Genomic DNA, 23749 nt, shown 5'->3' with positions numbered 1-23749 from the left:
TTTGTCTTTCCTTCTCCTTCCCTCTTTCCTGACGAGGCAACCGTTGGTTGCGAAAGCTAGAATTTTGTGTGTATGTTTGTGTTTGTTTGTGTGTCTATCGACCTGCCAGCGCTTTTGTTTGGTAAGTCTCATCATCTTTCTTGTTAAATATATTTTTCCCACGTGGAATGTTTCCCTCTATTATATTCATATTTACGTATATACTTTCACTGAAAAGGATCAAAATGTGCTCAATTTGCCTTTAATGTGAAGTACTTTTCCGGACACTCAAATAGTGACATGAGGAAAGAAGTTACTCACATGGTACAAACTTTAAACAAAGTAAGAGTGAAACAGACTGTGCGTGCTAGGCAAAACATTGATAAAATGTACCAAAGTGCATCAGTAATAAAGTAAATGTAAATGCCTGTCACATATGGTTGAACTGTAATAAGTAAAGTGCTATATGGTTGTTACAGTTTCACTGAACTGTGCATAGCAAGAAACAGTCGTGTTTATTGCAAGACAGTGAACCCATACATTGTAGTTAAAACTGAATGGTTAAGAAAGAACCAACTGTGAGCTAAAATCCCAAGTGAACACTTTCAGTGGCACAAGTGTTAGCGGAACAGTGTGAAAGTGTCATGACGATAAACCTTGTATAGACACCCAGCAGAGTGATGTACAGGAAAATCACAGTGAACACGTGCGTTATGAATCACTATTTACGTTAAACTAAAAGAGTGATCTGAAAAACCCAAAATCCCAAGTGAAGTGCTGTTATTGTTTGTTCTCGACCAACATATGACAGACATTTACAAATATAGTTGTGACTGTGGAGTGTATGACCTAATAACTTTTCCCTTGCAGCCAGTGTACGTTGTAGTACTTTTGGTGAGAAACCTAATGTGTGGTGGGTTATTTTTCATGCCGTGCAGGTGGCCACTCCTGGACCGCTCAGCAGATTGGCACTGGGTGATGCTCACTTGTTGACTGACATCATACACTGGTCATCGAAATTGCTTTCCATGCGTCTTGTTCCCGCTTCGGCTGCGGCCCTGCACTGAATACTCGCCGACACTGTTTTCAACTACCGTCGCAATAATTGATGAATTTTTTTCAACTAACATTCATGTATAATGCAATTCCAAACTACATGAACACTTTACAAAAGTAATTAAGAAAACATGGAAGATTTTTCTCATGAATATAAAGTCAAATGAACTTGATTTGCTAAAACATCACAAACGTCAAACCTTTCACCAATATTTTTAAACTGACAAAATACTTTTGTCTTATATGTGAAACTAGTGTAACTTGTTACAGACTTGAACCTTAAGTGACAAAACATGTCATGGTCATTCTTAACCAGCGAATATGAAAATCTTTCTAAAATAATCTGCACTATAATTATCTGTTACATGAACTATTTTTCTTTTGTGTTGATGTAAATACTGTTCCATCAGAATTGTTATATATGTGTATGTTTAAATGCCTATCATTTGAAAAAAGGCTCATAAGCACTCAGAAAACACTAACTTCATGAAATTTCAATGAGTTATGAACAATATCATACACTGCATCAAGGAAATGCTGAACTGCTACAGTAAGGTTTACAGTTGCACATGTTGGCTGTACAAAATTGCTGCTTCAATCACTTTGACACTCTGTGTGGCTGCAGCTGTTACTGGCCACCCAGAACATGGTGAATTACTACGCCCTCTTGTAAGAATGCACATCACCTGGAGACACTGCTATGGTCCTTACAATCATTAACATACATGCCGTGCACGTACCTGTGAATTTCACTTGGTCTATGACCTTTGGCAATGAATATCGAACTACGCTACACTGCTCTTCACAAGTTGATGACAGTAACATGCCTGTCACATTTGTTTCATAGTTCAGGCTTCTCTCACTAGAGCTGCATATTGAAAAAAATACCCTCTGTAGTACAATCTTCAAACTATATTGTTGTGAAATTGCAACATTTCAGCTGCAATACCAGGGATGAAAAAAAATCTTTGTGTAATACTTTCTGTCCTCCCTCATACTATACTAAATTTTAATTTTAGAGTAGTTCATGCACTACATGAAAACTGAATAATTGATAAATTCTTTTTGGAAGTTTATACATTTCGTTTCCTTTTGCTGTATATTAAATAACAACATTATCATTCAAGATTTCCTATACCAAGTAAAACCACTTTTGGACTAGCATGTTGTACAGTTTTTTCTTCAACAAACTACTGTTTGTCTTATACAAAAACAGTATCATTGACAGGCACACAAAAAAGGAAAGAAAACTTGGTGTCTTTCAGAGTAATACGTTTTCGAGCTACAGTACAACCAACCTTACACACACCCACACCCACCCACTCACCCACCCTCCGACCCAACACACTCCTAAGTGATTAAGTGGTACTTGCTAAACTCATAGCATCAGTGTTGCATTTTCGCAAGTGAACTATTGTGCAATGGGTGTTATGTTGGGTGGGACGGGTAGAAGGAGGGAGGGATGGGAGGAAGGGAGAGGGGCTGGTGGTGGGTGGCTAGTGGCCTGGAGGAAGGCAGCTGGTTTGTCGGCTACAAGTGTGGGAGGGAATGGTGGCAGATGTGTGGGTGAGGCAGATGATGCACACTTGTCATGTCAATAGTGAATGGCACACACTGAAGGAGGCATAGCAATGTGAAATGGAAGGGGGTGACACAACAGTGGAGGGGAAACTGTTGCGTTGGGTGGATAGTGAGTTACCAGAGATTGAGGCCCGAACAATTATGGGAGTGAAGGATCTGCGTAGTACAGATAAGTTGGTGGTGGACGGAAAAATCCAGAAGGCCCAGACTGTGAAGTGGTCACTGAAATTGTGCAAGCTATACTCAGCTGTATGCTGTGCCACTGGTCAACTTCATTCTTGGTAACAATCTGGCAGTGGACATTTACCTGGGTGGGAGCTGGTTGGTAGTCATACCAACATAAAAATCTGTGCAGTGTTTGGAGCGGATCTGGTATTGGACATGGCTGCTTTCACAGGTGGCCTGGTCCCTCATGGGATAGAGTAAACCTATGACAGGACTGGAATAGGAAATGCTGGGGGGTGGATTGGGCAGCTTTTGCACCTGGGTCTTCCACAGGGATATGATTTTGTGACAAGGGGATGGGATTGGGAGCGGCATAGGAATGGACTAGAATGTTGTGAAAGTTGTGATGCTGACAGAACACCACTTTAGGAGGGGTGGGTAATATCTTGGGTAGGATGTCCCTCATTCCAGGGCACAATGATAGTTAATCAAATTAAATAGTTGTAAATAGGAAGAGAAGTATAAATTGGAGAGAATGCTGCACATAGCTTGTTGACTTTCTGGAATAGAACCCTGCCAGAGACAACCCAGACTTTGACACTTATGGACAGCAGCTTGGCATCCAGATCAGAAATGTTTCTGGCTGGGTGACTATCAATGACAAATGGAATTATTAGCCATGCAACCTTCTTTTGGGGCATTGTAGTAGTTAAATGACCCAAGAAGGGAACCATACACTACCACATTGGGGAGGGAGGGGCTAATTATTGGGAACCAAGACATGCATACATTTTGGGGATTACCAAGGTGACTCTAGCTCTTGTATACACTTGGAAACAAACATCTTTGTTGTAATTGCTAGGTTTCTAAAGGACTAAGTAAAAGGATTGCCTGAAGCTTATCACAGTGACAGTTTATCATAGACTGTTTATAAACGACCATCTTTTCCATAGACACCACGCCCATGAATGCACAGTGAAGCAGTCTGTACATGATGATACTCTCACTGCATATGCCAATGGAGTATAACTGGCTTTCCAAGAGGCTATTGACACATCTGATATTGACTACCCATGACACTGTCCATGAGGTGCTCATCTGCTGCCTGTGAAATTTTGAAAGAGTGTGAGAGTGTCAAAACATCTTCATATGATGGGTTGTGTACTTTGAATTTTGATGTGTGTTACAGGAACCAACTCAATTACTATGAATTGAATTAGAGAGACAGCATATGATGTGTTGTACAATGAGTCTGAACAAGCAAAATCACGTCGTTGAATTAACCCTTGTAAACCAGTCATCATGAGCGATATTAGTGGCCAGCCTGTTTCTAGTGTTGATGAATTTGAGCCATAAGGCATCCACATGAAATCTCTGCAAATAATAATTCATAAGTAACATGCACATTCTCTCAAATTTAAGAGCAACTGAATTCAAGAGAACTGCTTGAGTAAAAAACCATCTCTGTAGAGACTCAAGACAGGCAAAGCAACCTGAATGGTGGTGAAGCACTTCTTAGATTGCTGTAAGTAAATACATGTCTCAACCTTCTTCATTAAAGGACAGGAACATGGTAGGCTGGCCTTCACCTGAGGAGTGACCACAGCTTGTATTGCATGGATGCCCTGTATTTTGAGTTGATTGCTGAGAAGCTGATTTTCTTAACGAAGAAACCAATTTTGATGTTGTTGTTGTTGCCACTGGTGCTGCTATTGAAACTGACACTGGAAGAGCTTTTGTAATTATTGTTGCATCTATTATACTACATCAGGAGTGACATGAGAACCCAATGAGAACAGACTGACCAGTCTGAGCCACCAACCAGTGGATGTCCAAAAATGAACAGACAAGACAGAAATGGACAACTGGAGACAACACAATTCAAACAATTGAGTTCAGTGAGTAATCCATAGAGAGAAAACAAGAAATGTAGTGATGCAAAGATCAAGAACGATTAGTGTGTTACACCATCTAGCAGTAAATACAAGGCTGCTTTTCATGACATATAGAGGTAGTAGATTATGGCATCTATGAGCACTGGTTTGTAAACATGGTAGCCAGTGATGCTACAACAGACAACACTAGCACTTGACAGCTATCTATTATGTTACATTAGATAGTGACTGTCAACTGAACAAAAGGTGAGTTACTGTGTAATGTTTCAAATCATCTTAAGATAATGTAGTAATGATTTTTATTTGTATATATCAGCGTCAAGTATTCAAATGGCATCATCAGTAGTTTAAACTAATTATCAAATCAAAATAAGATGATTTGAAAACATATGTAATGAACCAAATGGTTGCTGTAGCTGCAACACCATGTACACACAGACCACAGCCATCAACAACCCATGCTGATGCAGCAGCCTCCATTGCAACCACTTCCACACACTGACTCACTTTTGCAAGGCTATGACTGAGTCCTTGGACACTGACACCCTTCAATAGGCTTCCAAGTGATGGAACAATGTGGCAGTGCTACTTCTTCTATATGATCAGCCTCAGGACAACATTATTTGTAACCCTAAGGGCCAGCCAGTGATTGTTAAACAGATGGCCTATGTTGTGATACCCACCCCTTGTTGGACACTGCTGTGAAGACAACAATACACCTATGAAATAGCTGCCCCACCATCACTGGGCCTTGAACCCGTTGACTACTGCCTGGCCACCTAGGCTCCTGGCAGCCCTGTGCTCTGCTGCCACAATGCGACCATGATCTGGTGGTGGAATTAAGTCATCTTCACATGTCCCAGGGCTCAAACTGAGGCTCCCGAGTCAAGTGCCACTGGGGTCTGACGCAGCCAACAATAGCCATCCACCCTCCAGTGCAGAGTTCAGTGCACTGGATCGCCCAGCCATCACTCATCCATCTTCACCAGGACAACAGCATATACCATGGTCAAACCTGCTATGGGCTCGGTTACACGAGACACCTACAGGTGCCTAACACAGTGCCAGCAAGCGCTCAATATGTGCTGCTGCTAACAAGGATGACTCTTTGAGAACAGTGTACCCAGAGATTCAGTGGTAGCATGTTTTCTGCACTTGCTGAGGTCCCACAGATCAACATCCATGCCCAAGAACACTGCATGATTGTAAATAATAAAAATAATGGGCATCTATACTCATGGGCTGCCTTCTTCTGCTACTCCTACACCCATCTTTATTAGAGGAGAGTCCCTCACACACACCACGCCATCCTGAAGTCCCTTCACACATTATATAGTAATTCATCAACTGAAAAGGTGATGAGTTACAATATAACATATTCAGATCATCTGATAATGGCTTCATAATACCTCCAAAACACCAATGATAGCATTTGAGTGACTGAGGCTGAAGTATATACAAATTTCTAGGAGAAAGGACAAGATCAGTAATAACTACATAAGAACAGAATTAGCTGTGAATCATTAACAGAGAAAGCTGCACAGAAAAAAAGAAGAATGGAAGGAATACATTGTTAAAGACAAATATACTGCAGCAAGCCTCAAATTATAAAACTTTGAAGGGAAGATCAGTGAACAAACCAGAGAAAAGATATTGAAACTGGAACCTAAGCATATATAGTCAGAAGGAAATGAAGAAGACGAGGGAGATACCATACACATGCAAACTGCAGAAGATACACGGAAAAGAGAAACATGAAGGAGACACTGATACACATTATTCTCTTGTCTGCCTTGTAATACACAGACTACTTTCAGGGGATGCCACAGTAAGAGGAGTTCTAGTATTTATCACCTGGATTTTTGAAGTCTCATCAGTTGATTAAGAACAGAAGTACTGTGATACAATCAGATTTTTAAATGTTTTATTAACACATTGATTGATTAAGAACAGAAGCACTGAGAAACAATTAGATTTGAATGATTTCATCACACAGTTTAATGTGCCACTAAGGAATCAAGTATGTGTCAGGTTAAGACAACATCAGTGAAAAAAGCCTGAATAGCAGTCAGAACCAATGTCAGAACAGAACTTCCACTGGTACACAGTGCTAGCTGCACTGTCAACAAAACCAGTTACTTTCTATATTGCTGATGCGAATAAATATGCTATACTGTGCTGTGTTACGATTATGGAGATTGCACTACAGATCTTACATCTCCCCACAAAAGAAAAATGATTTTTTTTTTAAATAGGTTTTTTTATAAACATATTTTAAAAATAGAAAATCAAAGAAGTTCTACTTAAATCATAAAATAGTTAATTATATGACTTACATATTCATGATCACTGTTAAGTTGTCCTCAAAATCTTAAGATAGATTACTATTCATACACAAAAACAAAGTAAAATATCTAAAATAGACCATCCAAAACCCAATTCACATTATTAAATAAATGAGGACACTAAGATTTACTTTTTCTATATTCATTTCATCTGGTATACATCAAGTTTCTTAAATAGTCAAAAGTAAGTACAGGGCATCTGCATTTGTGTGTGTGTGTGTGTGTGTGTGTGTGTGTGCAAATGTACTCATGTTATAGAATATCTGTGTTTATACACAAATGGCATAGTTTCATATGAAAAATGTTACTCTCATGTTACACAAAAATCCTAACCAAAATGCAACATTTATTTTTATCTTATTCTCAGACAGAGCATAGTATTCATATCTATTCATTACACTCAGTGCATTATTCAAAGGTATATACCAAATTCTTCAAAAGTTACTACTACATTTAAGTTATTGTTCAAACTTAGCAAAGAAAGGAAATGTACTCTAGTTTCTGATCCTATTGTGAATAAGAAAAAAATCAGATGGAAGGATTGATACACACCATACATATGAGGCACTGAGTCACAGACAGGCACAATGAGAAGGAGTGTTAAGCTTTTGGAATCAGTCCTTCTCCAGTTGGAAATACACATGCATTCACACAAGCACAACTCGCACACACATGGCTACTATCTCACAGAGTTAGAGCCTGACTGCAGTAGTGTCTCATGTAGTTGCAATCTGCTGTGATGGATAACGGGTGTTAAGGAGGAACCCTGACTTGGGGTGAGGGGAATGGATAGCAAGTATAGGTGGGGGAAGATGCTAGTAATACCTGGCAGAATGTGCAGGGCTTGTTGGGGACAGGACAGGGCTATTAAGCACATTATCAGGAGGCTGTGTGTGTGTGTGTGTGTGTGTGTGTGTGTGTGTGTGTGTGTGTGTGTGTGTGTGTAGATAGTACAGTGGATAAAGTAGTCATTAAGGAGAAGCACATCATGTTGGACAGCATGTTAAGCAACTGGTACACATCCTATACTGATGAGCAATCTTCAAGTATTGATCAAACAAATGTTTTGTTAGCTATTTTCTTTGTTGATGGACTAGATTTCCAGATGATTCTTGTCATTAACTTTAAGTGATCATTCCACTTGAAATTGCTCCACAAGCATACTCCTAGATATTCCATGGAAATAACTGCTTCCAGTGATTGTTCTGCAATTGTGTAATCATAAAGAGACTTTCTGCTTCAAATGGGACATGCATAACGATTCCTTAGCCTGTAAGCTGTCGAAGAATGTATTTGCTATAAATATGATTAGCAAATACTGTAAGGATATGGGTGTACCAAAAACTGCTTATCATGCCCTATTCTCATCACATTTAAACTATGTTGTAGAAATATATGATGTAACAACTAAAGCCAATCTAAGCACATTATTAATACTACAGAAAAAAGTCATCAGAATTATCTGTGGTGCCAAACCTAGAGAACCATGTCAGAATCTGTTCCAAAAATTAGGTGTGCTTATCATTATAGGCATATGCATATTGAAAGTTATATTGCTCGTGAAAACAATAAATCCAAATTTCAACTGTGACCTGCACCAGTACAACACAAGGCAAAAGTTCAGATACCATGTAAATAGCCACAGAACAGATTTATATGAAAAAAATGCACTTCATGCTGGGCTGAAGCTAGCCAGTGCCCTACCAAAAAGTCTCACAGCATTTAGATATATGTGATATGAATATAATAGAGGGAAACATATATATATATATATATATAAGAGAAGGAAACATTCCACATGGGAAAAATATATCTAAAAAGAAAGATGATGAGACTTACCAAACAAAAGCGCTGGCAGGTCGATAGACACACAAACAACCACAAACATACACACAAAATTCAAGCTTTCACAACAAACGGATCCTTCGTCAGGAAAGAGGGAAGGAGAGGGAAAGACGAAAGGATTTGGGTTTTAAGGGAGAGGGTAAGGAGTCATTCCAATCCTGGAAACGGAAAGACTTACCTTAGGGGGAAAAAAGGACAGGTATACACTCGCACACACACACATATCCATCCGCATATACACAGACACAAGCAGACATTTGTAAAGGCAAAGAGTTTGGGCAGAGATGTCAGTCGAGGCGGAAGTACAGAGGCAGAGATGTTGTTGACAGGTGAGGTATGAGCGGCGGCAAATTGAAATTAGAAATTAGCGGAGATTGAGGCCTGGCAGATAGCGAGAAGAGAGGATATGCTGAAGGGCAAGTTCCCATCTCCGGAGTTCTGACAGGTTGGTGTTAGTGGGAAGTATCCAGATAACCCAGATGGTGTAACACTGTGCCAAGATGTGCTGGCCGTGCACCAAGGCATGTTTAGCCACAGGGTGATACTCATTACCAACAAACACTGTCTGCCTGTGTCCATTCATGCGAATGGACAGTTTGTTGCTGGTCATTCCCACATAGAAAGCTTCACAGTGTAGGCAGGTCAGTTGGTAAATCACACAGGTGCTTTCACACGTGGCTCTGCCTTTGATCGTGTACACCTTCCGGGTTACAGGACTGGAGTAGGTGGTGGTGGGAGGGTGCATGGGACAGGTTTTACACCGGGGGCAATTGCAAGGGCGAAGGTTAGGTGGACGGCAGAAAGACACTCTTGGTGGAGTGGGGAGGATTTCATGAAGGATGGATCTCATTTCAGGGCAGGATTTGAGGAAGTCGTATCCCTGCTGGAGAGCCACATTCAGAGTCTGATCCAGTCCCGGAAAGTATCCTGTCACAAGTGGGGCACTTTTGGGGTTTTTCTGTGGGAGGTTCCGGGTTTGAGGAGATGAGGAAGTGGCTCTGGTTATTTGCTTCTGTACCAGGTCGGGAGGGTAGTTGCGGGATGCGAAACTTGTTTTCAGGTTGTTGGTGTAATGGTTGAGGGATACTGGACTGGAGCAGATTCGTTTGCCACGAAGACCTAGACTGTAGGGAAGGGACCATTTGATGTGGAATGGGTGGCAGCTGTCATAATGGAGGTACTGTTGCTTGTTGGTGGGTTTGATGTGGACGGACGTGTGAAGCTGGCTATTGGACAGATGGAGGTCAACGTCATGGAAAGTGGCATGGGATTTAGAGTAGGACCAGGTGAATCTGATGGAACCAAAGGAGTTGAGGTTGGAGAGGAAATTCTGGAGTTCTTCTTCACTGTGAGTCCAGATCATGAAAATGTCATCAATAAATCTGTACCAAACTTTGGGTTGGATGGCCTGGGTAACCAAGAAGGCTTCCTCTAAGCGACCCATGAATAGGTTGGCGTACGAGGGGGCCATCCTGGTACCCATGGCTGTTCCCTTTAATTGTTGGTATGTCTGGCCTTCAAAAGTGAAGAAGTTGTGGGTCAGGAAGGTAATGAGGAAAGAGGTTTTAGGTAGGGCGGCAGGTGATCTGCGTGAAAGGAAGTGCTCCATCGCAGCGAGGCCCTGGACATGCGGAATATTTGTGTATAAGGAAGTGGCATCAATGGTTACAAGGATGGTTTCCGGGGTAACAGACTGGGTAGGGATTCCAGGCGTTCGAGAAAGTGGTTGGTGTCTTTGATGAAGGATGGGAGACTGCATGTAATGGGTTGAAGGTGTTGATCTACGTAAGCAGAGATTCGTTCTGTGGGGGCTTGGTAACCAGCTACAATGGGACGGCCGGGATGATTGGGTTTGTGAATTTTGGGAAGAAGGTAGAAGGTAGGGGTGCGGGGTGTTGGTGGGGTCAGAAGGTTGATGGAGTCAGGTGAACGGTTTTGTAGTGGGCCTAAGGTTCTGAGGATTCCTTGAAGCTCCGCCTGGGCATCAGGAATGGGATTACCCTGGCAAACTTTGTAGTGGTGTTGTCTGAAAGCTGACGCAGTCCCTCAGCCACATACTCCCGACGATCAAGTACCACAGTCGTGGAACTCTTGTCCGCTGGAAGAACGACGATGGATCGGTCAGCTTTCAGATCATGGATAGCCTGGGCTTTGGCTGTGGTGATGGGAGTAGGATTAAGGTTTTTCAAGAAAGATTGAGAGGCAAGGCTGGAAGTGAGGAATTCCTGGAAGGTTTGGAGAGGGTGATTTTGAAGAAGAGGAGGTGGGTCCCGCTGTGATAGAGGACGGAACTGTTTCAGGCACGGTTCAATTTGGATAGTGTCTTGGGTAGTTGGATCATTAGGAGTGGGATCAGGATTATTTTTCTTCGTGGCAAAGTGATAGTTCCAGCAGAGACTACGAGTGTAGGACAGTAAATCTTTGACAAGGGCAGTTTGGTTGAATCTGGGAGTGGGGCTGAATGTGAGGCCTTTGGATAGGACAGAGGTTTTGGATTCCGATATATATTCAATAATATGTAATACATAATAATACGTAACCCACTTCCAAACCATAACAAAAAAAAATTTTTTTTCCGCTTTCAACACTACCGCTACTATAAAATCCACCGTTTCTATTTCACAAACAGTTCCTTTCACCTATTAAACAACCATTTCGGCTAGTTCTAATAACCTTTTTTTTCATTTCCATTTCTGTTTTTATCACATCACTGATCATTTTTAGCCGCTTCCCACAGGTTTTAACGTCATTATTTCCTCATCAGACAATTGTTAGCATCATTTTCATGGTACAACCACAACGGAGGGGTATCTGTTGAGAGGCCAGACAAACGTGTGGTTCCTGAAGAGGGGCAGCAGCCTTTTCAGTAGTTGCAAGGGCAACAGTCTGGATGATTGACTTATCTGGCCTTGTAACAATAACCAAAATGGCCTTGCTGTGCTGGTACTGCGAACGGCTGAAAGCAAGGGGAAACTACGGCCGTAATTTTTCCCAAGGGCATGCAGCTTTACTGTATGATTAAATGATGATGGCGTCCTCTTGGGTAAAATATTCCGGAGGTAAAATAGTCCCCCATTCGGATCTCCGGGCGGGGATTACTCAAGAGGATGTCGTTATCAGGAGAAAGAAAACTGGCGTTCTACGGATCGGAGTGTGGAATGTCAGATCACTTAATCGAGCAGGTAGGTTAGAAAATTTGAAAAGGGAAATGGATAGGTTAAAGTTAGATATAGTGGGAATTAGTGAAGTTCGGTGGCAGGAGGAACAAGACTTCTGGTCAGGTGACTACAGGGTTATAAACACAAAATCAAATACGGGTAATGCAGGAGTAGGTTTAATAATGAATAGGAAAATAGGAACGCGGGTAAGCTACTACAAACAGCATAGTGAACGCATTATTGTGGCCAAGATCGATACAAAGCCCACACCTACTACAGTAGTACAAGTTTATATGCCAAATAGCTCTGCAGATGACGAAGAAATTGAAGAAATGTATGATGAAATAAAAGAAATTATTCAGATAGTGAAGGGAGACGAAAATTTGATAGTAATGGGTGATTGGAATTCGAGTGTAGGAAAAGGGAGAGAAGGAAACGTAGTAGGTGAATATGGATTGGGGCTAAGAAATGAAAGAGGAAGCCGCCTGGTAGATGTGTGTGTGTGCGAGTGTATACCTGTCCCTTTTTCCCCCTAAGGTAAGTCTTTCCGCTCCCGGGATTGGAATGACTCCTTACCCTCTCCCTTAAAACCCAAATCCTTTTGTCTTTCCCTCTCCTTCCCTCTTTCCTGATGAGGCAACCGTTGGTTGCGAAAGCTAGAATTTTGTGTGTATGTTTGTGTTTGTTTGTGTGTCTATCGACCTGCCAGCGCTTTTGTTTGGTAAGTCTCATCATCTTTCTTTTTAGATATATTTTTCCCATGTGGAATGTTTCCCTCTATTATATATATATATATATATATATATATATATATATATATATATATATATATATATAATAGAGGGAAACATTCCACGTGGGAAAAATATATTTAAAAAGAAAGATGATGAGACTTACCCAACAAAAGCGCTGGCAGGTCGATAGACACACAAATAAACACAAACATACACACAAAACTCTAGCTTTCGCAACCAACGGTTGCCTCGTCAGGAAAGAGGGAAGGAGAAGGAAAGACAAAAGGATATGGGTTTTAAGGGAGAGGGTAAGGAGTCATTCCAATCCCGGGAGCGGAAAGACTTACCTTAGGGGGAAAAAAGGACAGGTATACACTCGCACACACATGGATGGATATGTGTGTGTGTGCGAGTGTATACCTGTCCTTTTTTCCCCCTAAGGTAAGTCTTTCCGCTCCCGGGATTGGAATGACTCCTTACCCTCTCCCTTAAAACCCATATCCTTTTGTCTTTCCTTCTCCTTCCCTCTTTCCTGACGAGGCAACCGTTGGTTGCGAAAGCTAGAGTTTTGTGTGTATGTTTGTGTTTATTTGTGTGTCTATCGACCTGCCAGCGCTTTTGTTGGGTAAGTCTCATCATCTTTCTTTTTATATATATATATATATATATATATATATATATATATATATATACCTAAAAACAAAGATGATGTGACTTACCAAATGAAAGTGCTGGCAGGTCGACAGACACACAAACGAACACAAACATACACACAAAATTCAAGCTTTCGCAACAGACTGTTGCCTCATCAGGAAAGAGGGAAGGAGAGGGAAAGACGAAAGGATGTGGGTTTTAAGGGAGAGGGTAAGGAGTCATTCCAGTCCCGGGAGCGGAAAGACTTACCTTAGGGTTTTTGGTGAAGGATTAGGTGGGTGAGGGCAATGGATTGTTCAGTTTGGAACTGGTATAGGGACTGATGGAAAGAAGGGTTGCAGCCAGAGATGGGAACTTTAAGTGTGAGGCCTTTGGGGGTTATGCCAAATTTCAGACAAGCCTGAGAGAATAAAATATGTGAGAGTAATCTGGCTAGGGTGAAGGCATGTTTGCGGAGGGAATGTAAATAAAACTTAATGGGGTCATTGTGGGGGTGTTGTGAGGGTGACATGGTATTAGAAGGTGGAAAGTTTAACATGAGGTTGAAATGAAAAAGAAAGATAGAAATATATGGGGAGAGATAAAGGTGAACTAGAAAGCAATTGGAGATCTGCTATGAAAAAAGACGAAAAAGTGTTGGTTAAGTTGATCCTGTGGTGAACTTGGGTTGGTAGACAGCGATCTGCAAAAAGGTTAGGTGGTTGTGTTGCCGCTAAATCACGTTAAAGGACGGAGAAATTCGGGAAAATTTCGAGAAAATTTCGAAAAAACGTATTAAAGGAGTGGTATTGTGGTGAAAGATTACGAAAATGGGGCTAACAATTGTAGAAATAATGACGTTAAAATCTGTGGGGAGCGGCTAAAATGATCAGTGAAGTGCGAAAAACGGAAGTGGAAATAAAGTTAAAGTTATTAGAACTAGCCGAAATGGTTGATAAATACGTGAAAGCAGCTGTTATTGAACTAGAAACGGTGGATTTTATAGCAGCGGTAGTGTTGAAGGCGGAAAATAAAATTTTTTGGTTATGGTTGGGAAGTGGGTTACGTATTGTTGAGCATATATAGGTGGGATAAAATTGTATAGTAGATTACAGTAAAAGGGGAAGGTGAATACAAAGTGAAACTACTGGTAAAAACAGAAAGAGAAAATAAAGAGAAAAAAGAGAAATAAGACAACAGGAAAGATTTCGAAATGCAAAGGCGACAATAACAAACGTAATTGTTGGGTTCAAATTAATGATATGGTTATAATAGAAGGAAACATTCCACGAAGGAAAAATATACCTAAAAACAAAGATGATGTGACTTACCAAATGAAAGTGCTGGCAGGTCGACAGACACACAAACGAACACAAACATACACACAAAATTCAAGCTTTCGCAACAGACTGTTGCCTAATCAGGAAAGAGGGAAGGAGAGGGAAAGACGAAAGAATGTGGGTTTTAAGGGAGAGGGTAAGGAGTCATTCCAGTCCCGGGAGCTTACTAAGGTTAGTCTTTCCGCTCCCGGGACTGGAATGACTCCTTAACCTCTCCCTTAAAACCCACATCCTTTCGTCTTTCCCTCTCCTTCCCTCTTTCCTGATGAGGCAACAGTCTGTTGCGAAAGCTTGAATTTTGTGTGTTTGTTTGTGTTCGTTTGTGTGTCTGTCGACCTGCCAGCACTTTCATTTGGTAAGTCACATCATCTTTGTTTTTAGGTATATTTTTCCTTCGTGGAATGTTTCCTTCTATTATAACCATATATATATATATGGTTATATATATATCTGTGTGTGTGTGTGTGTGTGTGTGTGTCAACTTTCCTTCTCATAATATTACTAATACTATATTAAAGTTTTCTTTCTCTGATCTGCTATAACAAATGCTACTCTGTCTGTATTCAAAAGGCATCTTACCTGCCCTGTTAGGGATTTCTGTGTCCTAAAAACCCACTTGCACAATACCATTGGTGGGGGGTATCAAGAAATGCAGTGGGGGGGGGGGGGGGGGGGGGGGAGGGATATTCCCTATTACAGGGCATGATGGCAGGTACTCAAAACCCTGGCAGAGAATATGATTCAGTTGCTCCAGTCTTTGGTGGTACTTGTTCAGAAGAATAGTGCTCCTTTGTGGCCACATGGAGGGTATGTAGGAGGTGGAAGATGACTGGAGAGACAGGACATGGGAGATCTGTTTCTGGACAAGTTGGGAGGGAAGTGCAGTTCTTGAAGGCCTCCATGACACACTTGGTATATCTGGAGAGCCCTGCTGGTCACTACACAGGTGATGACACTAGCGGTTAGGATGCATGGAAGAGCCTTCTTGGTATGGAATGGGTAGCAGTTGTTCAAGTTGAGCTATTGTTGGTAGCTAGTAGGTTTGATGTGGATGGAGGTATTGATGTAGCAAGGTCAGCATTAAAGATGGTGGCCTTTTGTGTTGAGGAGTACCAGATGAATGGAATGGCACAGGTGACGTTGACCTTCTGGAGGAATATGGATAGGGTGCCCTGATTCTCAGTCCAGATCACAAAGAAGTCATCAATGAGTCTCTACCAGATGAGGGACTTGGGATTCTAGGAGGTTAGGGAGGATACCTCTTGATGGCCCATGAATAAGTTAGGATGGTGCCGTATGAGTGCCCATTGTTGTACCACTGATTTGTTTGTAGGTGATGCATTTTCCTGTCTCGTGCGTGCGTGTGCGTGTGCGTGTGCGTGTGTGTGTGTATGTGTGTGTACGCACATGCATGTGCGCACGTCACACGCGCGTATTTGTATCCATTGTTGATGAAGACCAATGGTAAAAAGCTTTAATTGTAAAAGTCATTTTGTTGTGACTCTCCATGACTCAGCATCTCTGCTATATGGTGAGTAGCAACTTTTCTTCTCATAATATTGTAAGTAAACTAAAAAGTTTATTGTAATCTTCACTCCTCTCAAATTTTCATAAAAGACTTTGCTTATCGTGGACAACTGCTGCAACTAGGAAAGGGGAGGGGGGATAGATTACAAGTGTGGGTGTCGTCTGTGATTAATTGAGTAATAATGAAGTTTTATCTGTTCCAGAAATTGCTTGATTTTGTTGATTTTTTATATTTATGTACAAATAAATTTTTAATCACATCGGGAAAAAGCCAAAGACTGCCCTACAAAGGTGTTTTAGACCAGCAGTGATGATGTATTACCAATAATGATGGGCCAGATTGAATGAAAGTGAAGAGGACTTTACAACTACAACCAGGGACATCAGAAAGGAAAGATAATTACAAACTATTTATGAAGTTAAATTGTTTGTAGACTCATGTGCTTGTTAACAAAATGAGTAGGAGTGAAAGCAAAAGTGAGGTAGAAATGAAAGTTGCAAGATCCAGTCAGGATATGCTTGAGCCATTGTATAGGTACATAAGGAAAAGCCCAAACAAACTTTGAAAAAATTTAAAACCAGTGATAATAATCATTAGCGCAGCCATTGTAAGCATCGATATAGATATATTTTGCTACGCCGGAAGGTGAATAACAAATGATAAAAACTCCAGTCTTTTTTTTGGCATTCATTAGAGAGACTCTGTCTTTAATTCTCGTGGCAAGAAGACGTTTTTCTTGTGAATCAATGTATTGTTTGAATAATAATCTGATGAAAAGGAAGGTGAATAACAAATGATAAAAACTCCAGTCTTTTTTTGGCATTCATTAGAGAGACTCTGTCTTTAGTTCTCGTGGCAAGAAGACGTTTTTCTTGTGAATCAATGTATTGTTTGAATAATAATCTGATGAAAATTCGTTTTTTGTGCAAATCTTTTCTTCTGTGCATCATCTCAATGTCAGGTCAACAAGAGGCCTGCATCGGAAGAAGAAGCCAGATTAAGAACTGTTATACACACGGTCAAGAGAGAAATACTTATGGCAGAAGAAGATGAATATAACCAAGGACACCAGACATAAGTTCACAACACCACTGGCTCACAATTCAAGGGATATGTGAACTAAATGTGATAAAACAATTTATTCGCTGCAAAAATCATTAAAAAATCGAATATATTTTGCAGTTAATTTTGGCAAAACTAGAGGAAGAGAAGACAGAGATCAATAGTGAATTTAGGGCAGTTAATGATCAGTTAACTGAAATAAGAACTGAAAACAAGAACAAAATGGACATAATACAAGATCAGATAGATCAACTTAGTAATCAGGTTTCAGAGTTTAAAAAAAATGGGCTGTCAGAGGGGTTAAAAATTGTGAATGAAAAGGCTGATGTTTTAGAAAATAAATTTATTGTCTTGGAAAATGAGTTTGCAGTGGAGTCAGCAAAACAATCAAAGAATGTTGATGACACCAGAGTTGAACAGAAGGCCACAGTGGAAAAAACTCAACAAAATATTGTCAGTTTAAACCAAAACATTTTAAATGTAAAAAACACTATGCAAGCGAATGTAACTGTTTTAGGTCAAAAAAGATTGTCATGGGATTTATTACAAGGACCTGAAAATTGTCTTGAATAATTTTTACAATATGTTGACACATTGGGTAGGGCAGTAGAAAGAAGTATGCACTATAATAATAGGAACGATATAAATCACAATGGGAGTTGTTATATCCTAGCCAGTAATGCCAACCGAGCCCGCTGCCAAAAGGTTGGCAGCATCAAAGTCCGGACGCCGTCCGCATAAGCAGCGCCAGCGATACAGGAAATCGCCACAAGTCTGCGCGCGCCACCGCTGGCTTCTGGCTTCTTAAGCGCTGGAGTCGCGAGCGCTACGACAGTTCTGGATTCGCCGCTCAGTTGTATACTCGCCACCGATTTGTGTACTTGCTAGTCGGTTGTGTGTTCATCACAGCAGAGTTGTTGTTTGTTGTCAGCCGACGCTTACTTAGCTGCTCCGACTCGAACTGGACAGATTTCTGTAGACACGGAGTTCACTACTGTGTTTCTGTATCTTCGTTAATAAAGATAAGTACCGACTTTTATTTAATCAGAGTGTTTGGGTTTTCATCTTTCTGTTCACTGTTCCAGCGGACCGGTCGGCCCGCTATTAAAAGTGTGGCGGTGACTTCGTAAGCCGTTTCTACAGTGAAGTGTTTGTCGCTACGAACCCCGCCACAAAACTGGCGACGAGGACTTCCGAACTCGTGTGCAGGGCTGGTTCAACTTGTTTCTTGTTATACTAATTATAGCGATAAAATTTTGGGGGCTGGTTTAATTTGTGTTCACTATGTCTGCCGAATTACAACAGTTGATCTTGTTACAGAGTCAGCAAATACAAAGTCTGGTGGAAGCAATCGCCAAACAAGCGGCTAATCCACCAACACAAAAGGAACAAGCACAGGCAGCACCACCTTTCCGTGCTTTTGATGCATCAAGAGAAGAATGGCGAGAATATTTCGCGCAGTTGCAGGCGCACATGACAGTCTACAAAATCACAGGTAATGAGCAGCAGCTTTATTTAATTTCCACTGCAGGCGTGGAAGTCTATAGACTACTTTGTAAGTTGTTCCCGGAATCCAAGCCAGAAGCTTTAGACTACGACGTTGTTGTTAACAAGCTTGCTGAGTATTTCGAGTCGCGAGTTCATGTGGCAGCAGCCAGATTCAAGTTCTTCAGATTAAAGAAACTGCCGCATCAATCTAATAAACAGTGGTTAACAGATTTACGGGGCCTCATCCGTCAGTGCCGATTTAATTGTGTGTGTGGAGCTTCCTACAGTGATGTCATGTTACGAGATGCTATTACTCAAAACATTGCAGATTCTCGTATTCGTGCTGCTATCTTAAAGTTGCCTGACCCGTCATTAGAGACTGTGATGAACATCATTGAAGCCCAAGATACTTTTGACTATGCTGAGTGTGAGTTAGATCAGCCATGTATTTCTCAAATTGCCTGTACTAAGCAAGTTATGTCACGCCCGCGGCCCCACCGGCAGAGTCAGACTGTAAACACTAGCCGGCCACGTCATATTAAACACATTTGTCAGCCGCGTGTGCAAAATGATAGAGTTAAGTCTTGCCCTAAGTGTGTTCTTGCTCATCCTCGTGAACGTTGCCCGTTAAGAAACGCGGTTTGTCACTTTTGTCAAAGGAAAGGACACATCCAGACTGTTTGTTTGCGTAAACGCAAGAACAATTCTAGTGCTGCCCAGCCCATGGATATTCATGTTATTCAAAGCCAGCCCGCCCAGAAGGTCGCGTTTAAAGACTCTTCCACGGTTCGTGTAGGTAATAAACTTGTTCGCAATAAGCCACCCACCCAGCCCTCTGCTATGCGACCCAAGCGTAATTCAAACGCTGTAAAAAGTAATGTACAGACTGCAAGTGAAGCGGGAGTTGTTGTTCCACCTGCCCAACCCACGAGTTGTCGTAAGCAGCGAACACGCGCTAAACGCGCTGCTTTTTTGTCTTCCGACTCCACTGCACCGATCCAGAGACAGTGTAATAAACTATTTGTGAAGCTACGCATCCAGGATAAGACCTTCAATTTTCTATTAGACACTGGTGCATCTGTGACTCTAATAAATAGTGCTACGTATGCGGCTATCGGCCGCCCTAAACTTTCAGCGGCAAAACATTCTTTCGCTACTTATAGTGGAGAACAAATTCCTGTGTTAGGTGTATGTAGCGTGCCAGCCACATTCCGTGGCAATACAAAAACGGTTTCATTCACAGTGCTCCGCTCTACAGACAGTGTAAACATTTTCGGATTAGACTGTTTTGACTTGTTTGGCCTGTCTATCCAAGACAATGTGTTGCAAATTAATTCTGTTGTTGTTCCTCAAGACAGCATAACCGATTTGTGTAAACAATACAGTGACATATTTAAAGATGAACTAGGTTGTGCTGCAAACTTTGCCGCTCATATTACGTTAAAAGATAATGCTCAGCCTCGATTTTTTCGTGATCGTCCAGTGCCTCACACCCTCCGGGCACCTGTAGAAGATGAACTTCGTCGTTGGCAAAACAACGGTGTTATTCAACCCGTTTCAGCGAGCCAGTGGGCTTCTCCCTTAGTTATTATAAAGAAACCGTCTGGCAAGTTACGTTTGTGTGCTGATTTTAAGTCGACAGTTAATCCTCAGACTGTCATTGATTCTTTTCCTTTGCCTAGACCGGACGAGCTGATGGATAAGTTAGGGGAAGCTCGTTTCTTTTCCAAAATTGATCTCCGTGAAGCATATTTGCAATTGCCCCTCGACGAGCAATCACAACAGTATTTTGTCATAAACACGTCGTTGGGGTTGTTCCGTTTTCTGTGTTTGCCTTTTGGTTGTGCGTCAGCTCCAGTTGTTTTTCAGCGTTTTTTGTCACAACTTCTGGCTAATGTGCCATCGTGTTGCAACTATTTAGACGATATTGTTGGTTCCGGTCGGACGCCTGCTGAACATTTCCGTAATTTGGAGTGTTTGTTTACAGTGTTGTCTCAGGCAGGCCTACGTTGCAACATCGATAAATGTTCATTTTTCCTTACGGAGATGGAGTATCTGGGACATGTTATTAATGCTCAAGGCATTCATCCCTCCCAGTCACATTTAGCAGCTATTCGTGATTTGCCCGCCCCTCGCAATCTGCATGAATTGCAAGCAGTTCTTGGCAAATTGACATATTATATTAGGTTTATACCTAATGCATCACAGATTGCTGCACCGTTGCATCGTCTCCGCCGTAAGAATGTTCCGTTTGTGTGGTCAGCTGATTGCCAATCAGCCTTTCAGCAGCTTAAAGAGGCTTTATTGAATGATCGTTGTCTGGTCCATTACGACCCAAACAAGCCTCTCGTGTTAGCTTGTGCTGCCTCTTCTTTCGGCCTCGGTGCTGTGTTGTCTCACCGAGTCGGTAACACCGAACGTCCTATTGCGTTCGCATCTAAATTGCTAAACAAAGCTCAGTGTATTTATAGCCAATTGGAGAAGGAAGCGTTGGCTATTGTGTTCGGTGTCACAAAATTCCATCACTACCTCTATGGTAGACCATTCTATTTAGTAACGGATCACAAGCCTCTGACGTCACTGTTTCATCCGTCTAAACCAGTTCCTCAGCGGACAGCTCAGAGACTACAACGTTGGGCTCTTTTGTTATCACAATACCAGTATGAGATACTGTATCGCCCTACAGCTCAGCATGCAAACGCTGACGTGCTTTCTAGATTGCCGATTGCTGCGGATGATGTCTTCGATTCCTCTGAAGACTCTTGCCATCAGATTGACGCCGATGAGCATCAATCCCTCCGGGATTTTCCGATTGATTATCGTCAGGTGGCACGTGAGACAGCTACGGATCCTCATCTGAGTTTACTATTATGTTTTGTTCAATGTGGTTGGCCGTCCAAGGCAAAGGACATATCGGATCCTGTGGTTCGTCGCTATTATCCGCAACGTCATCTGTTGTCTGTTTCGCAAGGAGTTTTGCTGTTACACACCGAGAATGACCAGCTTCGTGTAGTGGTTCCCAAAGTTCTCCAATCCAAGGTCCTCGACTTGTTGCATCAAGGTCATTGGGGAGTGGTCCGCACCAAGCAGCTTGCCCGCCGTCATTGTACATGGATCGGCATTGATAAGCAGATTACGCAGATGTCTACAGATTGTTCGACGTGTGCCGAACACCAAGCTGCTCCGCCTCAACGCTATTTTGAGTGGGCGCGCCCTGCCGGTCCCTGGCAGCGAGTACATATTGATTTCGCTGGTCCATATTGGAATTCTCGTTGGCTCATCGTGATAGATGCATTTAGTAATTTTCCGTTTGTTGTGCCCATGCAGTCTACAACGTCTGCACTAACTATACAGGCGTTGACTTCAATTTTTTGTATTGAGGGTCTTCCAGAAGTTTTAGTGTCTGACAATGGTCCACAATTTACCTCTGCTGAATTTGAAAGTTTTTGTTCTGCCAATGGCATTCGCCATGTTCTTACTCCGCTGTTCCACCCTCAATCAAATGGTGCAGCGGAACGTTTTGTACGCACATTCAAGGATCATATGGACAGCCTTCGTGCTACGCACTCTCGTCAACAGGCCCTCATCACGTTCCTGTCGTCGTACCGGACCACGCCACGCGACGGCCCTTCGCCTGCGGAGCTTCTCCACGGCCGTTGTCATCGCATCCTACTACGGTTGTTGCACCCCCCGGATCGACCCGCAGCTTCTGAGCATCGCACGCGTTTTCAGCACAACGACGCCGTTTTTTTTCAGAGTTTATCACGGTCGCCGTCGTTGGGAACGAGGCACCGTGATAAGTGTCCAGGGTCGCGGTTTTTATACTGTTCAAGGTGCTACTGGGGCGCACAGGAGGCATCGGATCAAGTTGCGCCGCGCTGGCCGCCCGGATTCTGCCACTCGTTCTTTGTCCACAGATTTGGTCCGCGGCGGGTTCCAGCCGCGCCTTCCGACTTTGCTGCCACCACCAGGGCAGCAGCAGCAGCCGTCGCCGCTACCACGCCGACAGCCCGTCCCGTTGATGCCTCCCGCGCAGCTTCATCCGGGAGCGCCCCAGGTGGTCGCTCCGGCGCCTGCGGTCCCTCTTCAGTCGCCACCGCCTTCGGAGCAGATGGACGTCGATCCCTCAGCCGGGCCACCATCCCAAGTGGTGGCTGTGCAGCCTGTCCTGCAGCCGCTTTCCTTGGGCACCCCCAAGTAGTATGACACCGCAGCGCCTTGTCCGGCGCCCACTCAGCAGCCGTCGACGCAGCGTCAGGAGACGCTGCCTCTCTTCGTGGGTCCCGACGCCCCGTCGCGTCCAGTACCAGAAGCTGCGCCCGTGGTCACAGGCGTGCACCCTGACCTCGGTTTTCAGTCGGTGTTTCCCGAGGCCCCGCGCGGCCAATGCTGGGGTGCGGACCGGGGACTGCCACCGACGACAGTCTCCGCCCCGGTCTCTTCTGCTACGCCTGCGGCCAGACCCCTCCCCCACCGTCACACTCGCCACGTCATTATTCAACAATGGTGCGGTGATTTGGAGGGGAGGAGTGTTATATCCTAGCCAGTAATGCCAACCGAGCCCGCTGCCAAAAGCATCAAAGTCCGGACGCCGTCCGCATAAGCAGCGCCAGCGATACAGGAAATCGCCGCAAGTCTGCGCGCGCCACCGCTGGCTTCTGGCTTCTTAAGCGCTGGAGTCGCGAGCTGCAGGACAGTTCTGGATTCGCCGCTCAGTTGTATACTCGCCACCGATTTGTGTACTTGCTAGTCGGTTGTGTGTTCATCGCAGCAGAGTTGTTGTTTGTCGCTGACGCTGACTTAGCCGCTCTGACTCGAACTAGACAGATTTCTGTAGACACGGAGTTCACTACTGTGTTTCTGTATCTTCGTTAATAAAGATAAGTACCGACTTTTATTTAATCAGAGTGTTTGGGTTTTCATCTTTCTGTTCACTGTTC

At 42.8% G+C, this 23749-nt stretch overlaps 1 protein-coding gene across 1 annotated transcript in view; it reads right to left on the bottom strand.

Moving 5' to 3' along the window:
- LOC126088335 (dynein axonemal heavy chain 10) overlaps positions 1 to 23749 on the bottom strand; it is a 1153099-nt gene that overhangs the window by 341508 nt on the left and 787842 nt on the right. The window lies entirely within an intron of this gene.

The sequence above is a fragment of the Schistocerca cancellata genome, chromosome 6, assembly GCF_023864275.1.
Source record: "Schistocerca cancellata isolate TAMUIC-IGC-003103 chromosome 6, iqSchCanc2.1, whole genome shotgun sequence".
NCBI lineage: Eukaryota > Metazoa > Arthropoda > Insecta > Orthoptera > Acrididae > Schistocerca > Schistocerca cancellata.
Note: the sequence above shows the minus strand (reverse complement) of the source record. Positions and strands in the feature narration are given on the sequence as shown.